This window comes from Pseudorca crassidens, chromosome 17, assembly GCF_039906515.1.
Source record: "Pseudorca crassidens isolate mPseCra1 chromosome 17, mPseCra1.hap1, whole genome shotgun sequence".
NCBI classification, from domain to species: Eukaryota; Metazoa; Chordata; class Mammalia; order Artiodactyla; family Delphinidae; genus Pseudorca; species Pseudorca crassidens.
In genome coordinates this window covers 65,008,181-65,013,706 of record NC_090312.1, presented here as the reverse complement: position 1 = coordinate 65,013,706, position 5,526 = coordinate 65,008,181, and positions in this window count along the sequence as shown.

The window sequence follows — 5,526 nt, the reverse complement described above, 5'->3', positions numbered from 1 at the left end:
TTCCTTCCTTCCCTTCCTTCCTTCCTTCCTTTCTTTCTTTCTTTCTTTCTTTCTTTCTTTCTTTCTTTCTTTCTTTCTTTCTTTCTTTCTCTCTCTCTTTCTTTCTTTCTCCCTTTTCTTCTGAGCCGTGTGGCTGACAGGGTCATGGTGCTCCATCCAGGTGTCAGGCCACTGCCTTGGAGGTGGGAGAGCCGAGTTCAGGACATTGGTCCACCAGAGACCTCCCAGCTCCACATAATATCAAACAGCGAAAGCTCTCCCAGAGATCTCCATCTCAATGCTAAGACTCAGCTCCACTCAATGACCAGCAAGCTACAGTGCTGGAAACCCTATGCCAAACAAATAGCAAGATAGCAACACAAACCCACCCATTAGCAGAGTGGCTGCCTAAAATCATAAGGTCACAGACACCACAAAACAACCACCAGATGTGGTCCTGTCCACCAGAAAAATAAGATCGAGCTTCATGCACCAGAACACAGACACTAGTCCCCTCCACCAGGAAGCCTACACAACGTGCTGAACCAACCTTAGCCATTGGGGGTAGACACCAAAAACAATGGGAACTACAAACCTGCAGCCTGCGAAAAGGAGACCCCAAACACAGTAAGTGAAGCAAAATCAGAAGACAGAGAAACACACAGCACATGAAGGAGCAAGGTAAAAACCCACCAGACCAAACAAATGAAGAGGAAATAGGCAGTCTACCTGAAAAAGAATTCAGAATAATGATAGTAAAGATGATCCAAAATCTTGGAAATAGAATGGAGAAAATACAAGAAACCTTTAACAAGGACCTAGAAGAACTAAAAAGCAAACAAACAATGATGAACAACACAATAAATGAATTTTAAAATTCTCCGGAAGGAATCAGTAGTAGAATAACTGAGGCAGAAGAACGGATAAGTGACCTGGAAGATAAAATAGTGGAAATAACTACAGCAGAGCAAAATAAAGAAAAAAGAATGAAAAGAATCGAGGGCAGTCTTAGAGACCTCTGGGACAACATTAAATGCACTAACATTCAAATTATAGGGCTCCTAGAAGAAGAAGAGAAAAAGAAAGAGACTGAGAAAATATCTGAAGAGATTATAGTTGAAAACTTCCCTAATATGGGAAAGGAAATAGTCAATCAACTCCAGGAAGTGCAGAGAGTCCCAAACAGGATAAATCCAAAGAGAAATATGCCAAAACACATATTAATCAAATATCAAAAATTAAATACAAAGAAAAAATAGTAAAAGCAGCACGGGAAAAACAACAAATAACATACAAGGGAATTCCCGTAAGGTTAACAGCTGATCTTTCAGCAGAAACTCTGCAAGCCAGAAGAGAGTGGCAGGACATATCTAAAGTGATGAAAGGGAAAACCTACAACCAAGATTACCTTACCTGGCAAGGATCTCATTCAGATTCGATGGAGAAATTAAAACCTTTATAGACAAGCAAAAGCTAGGAGAATTCAGCACCACCAAACCAGCTTTACAACAAATGCTAAAGGAACTTCTCTAGGGAGGAAACACAAGAGAAGGGAAAGACCTACAATAACAAACCCAAAACAATTAAGAAAATGGTAATAGGAACTTACATATTGATAATTACCTTATATGTAAATGGATTTAAATGCTCCAACCAAAAGACATAGACTGGCTGAATGGATACAAAAATAAGACCCATATGTATGCTGTCTACAAGAGACCCACTTCAGACCTAGGGACACATACAGACTGAAAGTGAGGGGATGAAAAAAGATATTCCATGCAAATGGAAATCAAAAGAAAGCTGGCTTAGCAATTCTTATATCAGACAAAATAGACGTTAAAATAAAGACTATTACAAGAGACAAAGAAAGACCCTACATAATAATCAAGGGATCCATCCAAGAAAAAGATATAACAATAATAAATATTTATGCACCTAACATAGGAGCACCTCAGTACATAAGGCAAATGCTAACAGCCATAAAAGGGGAAATCAACAATAACACAATAATAGTAGGGGACTTTAACACCCCACTTTCACCAAGGGACAGATCATCCAAAATGAAAATTAATAGGAGACATGAGCTTTAAATGACACATTAAACAAGATGTACTGAATTGATATTTATAGGACATTCAATCCAAAAACAATAGAATATACTATCCTCTCAAGTGCTCATGGAACATTCTCCAGGATAGATCATATCTTGGGTCACAAATAAGCCTTATAAATTTAAGAAGATTGAAATTGTGTCAAGTATCTTTTCCAACGACAATGCTATGAGACTAGATTAATTAATTCCAGGAAAAATTCTGTAAAAAATACAAGCACATGGAGGCTAAACAATGCAATAATTAATAACCAAGAGATCACTGAAGAAATCAAAGAGGAAATAAAAAAATCCCTAGAAACAAATGACAATGAAAACATGACAACCCAAAACCTATGGGATGCAAGAAAAGCAGTTCTAAGAGGGAAGTTTATAGCAATACAATCCTACCTCAGTTAACAAGAAACATCTCAAATAAACAACCTACCCTTACACCTAAAACAATTAGAGAAAGGAGAACAAAAATACCCCAAAGTTATCAGAAGGAAAGAAATCATAAAGATCCGACCAGAAGTAAATGGAAAAGAAATGAAGGAAACAACAGCAAAATCAATAAAACTAAAAGCTGGTTCTTTGAGAAGATAAACAAAATTGATAAACCATTAACCAGACTCATCAAGAAAAAAAGGGAGTAGACTCAAATCAATAGAATTGAAATGATAAAGGATAAGTAACAACTGACACTGCAGAAATACAAAGGATAATGAGAGATTACTACAAGCAACTATATGCCAATAAAATGGACATCCTGGAAGAAATGGACAAATTCCTTGAAAAGCACAGCCTTCCAAGACTGAACCAGGAAGAAATAGGATATGTAAACAGACCAATCATAAGCACTGAAATTGAGACTGTGATTAAAAATCTTCCAACAACAATAGTCCAGAACGAGATGGCTTCACAGGCGAATTCTATCAAATATTTAGAGAAGAACTAACACCTATCCTTCTCAAACTCTTCCAAAATTTAGCAGAGGGAAGAACACTCAGAAACTCATTCTATGAGACCACCATCACCCTGAAACCACAACCAGAAAAGGATGTCACAAAGAAAGAAAACTACAGGCCAATATCACTGATGAACATAGATGCAAAAATCCTCAAAAAAATACTTGCAAACAGAATCCAACAGCACATTAAAAGGATCATACACCATGATCAAGTGTGGTTTATCCTAGGAATTCAAAGATTCTTCAACATATGCAAATCAATCAATGTGATACACCATGTTAACAAACTGGCAGATTAAAACCATATGATCATCTCAAAAGATGCAGAAAAACCTTTTGACAAAATAAATACCCATTTATGATAAAAACGCTCCAGAAAGTAGGCATAGAGAGAATTTACCTCAACATAATAAAGGCCATATATGACAAACCGACATCCAGCATCATTCTCAATGGTGAAAAACCGAAACCGTTTCCACTAAGATCAGGAACAAGACAAGGTTATCCACTCTCACCACTATTATTCAACATAGTTTTGGAAGTCTTAACCATAGCAATCAGAGAAGAAAAAGAAATAAAAAGAATCCAAATCAGAAAAGAAGAAGTAAAGCCGTCACTGTTTGCAGATGACAAGATACTATACGTAGAGAATCCTAAAGATGCTCAGAAAACTACTAGAGCTAGTCAACGAATTTGGTAAAGTAGCAGGATACAAAATTAATGCACAGAAATCTCTTGCATTCCTATACACTAATGATGAAAACTCTGAAAGAGAAATTAAGGCAGCACTCCCATTTACCACTGCAACTAAAAGAATAAAATACCTAGGAATAAATCTACCTAAAGAGACAATAGACCTGTATGCAGAAAACTGTAAGACACTGATAAAAGAAATTAAGGATGATACAAACAGATGGACAGATATACCATGTTCTTGGATTGGAAGAATCAGCATTGTGAAAATGACTATACTACTCAAAACAGTCTACAGAGTCAGTGCAATCCCTATCAAACTACCAATGGCATCTTTCACAGGACTAGAACACAAAATTTCACAATTTGTATGGAAACACAAAGGACCCTGAAAAGCCAAAGCAATCTTGATAAAGAAAAACCGAGCTGAAGGAATCAGGCTCCTTGACTTCAGACTATACTACAAAGCTACAGTAATCAAGACAGTATGATACTGTCACAAGAACTGAAATATAGATCAATGGAACAGGATGGAAAGCCCAGAGATAAACCCACACACATATGGTCACCTTATATTTGATAAAGGAGGCAAGAATATACAATGGAGAAAAGACAGCCTCTTCAATAAGTGGTGCTGGGAAAACTAGACAGCTACATGTAAAAGAACGAAATTAGAACACTCCCTAACACCCTACACAAAAATAAGCTCAAAGTGGATAAAAGACCTGTATGTAAGGCCAGACACTATAAAACTCTTAGAGGAAAACATAGGCGGAACACTCTATGACATAAATCACAGCAAGATCATTTTTGACCTACCTCCTAGAGAAATGGAAATGAAAACAAAATAAACAAATGGGACCTAATGAAAGTTAAAAAAGTTTTGCACAGTGAAGGAAACCATAAACAGACGAAAAGGCAACCCTCAGAACGGAAGAAAATATTTGCAAATGAAGCAACTGACAAAGGACTAACTTCCAAAATGTACAGGCAACTCATGCAACTCAATATCAAAAAACAAACAACCAAATCCAACAATGGGCAGAAGACTTAAATAGACATTTTTCTAAAGAAGATATACAGCTTGCCAACAAACACATCAAAGAATGCTCAACATCACTAATCATTAGAGAAATGCAAATCAAAACTACAATGATGTATCACCTCACACCAGTCAGAATGGCCATCATCAAAAAAATCTATAAACAATAAATGCTGGAGAGAGTGTGGAGTAAAGGGATCCCTCTTGCACTGTTGTTGGGAATATAAATTGATACAGCCCCTATGGAGAACAGTATGGAGGTTCCTTAAAAAACTAAAAATAGAACAACCATACGACCCTGCAATCCCACTACTGGGCATTTACCCTGAGAAATCCATCATTGAAAAAGAGTCATGTACCATAATGTTCATTGCAGCTCTATTTACAATAGCCAGGACATGGAAGCAACCTAAGTGTCCATCGACACATGAATGGATAAAGAAGATGTGGCACATATATACAATGGAATATTACTCAGCCATAAAAAAGAAAGGAAACTGAGTTATTTGTAATGAGGTAGATGGACCTACAGTCTGTGGTACAGAGTGAAGTAAGTCAGAAAGAGAAAAACAATTATCATATGCTAACCCATATATATGGAATAAAAAAAAATGGCTATGAAGAACTTAGGGGCAGGACAGGAATAAAGATGCAGACGTAGAGAATGGACTTGAGGACATGGGGAGGGGGAAGGGTAAGCTGGAATGAAGTGAGAGAGTGGCATGGACATATATACACTATCAAATGTAA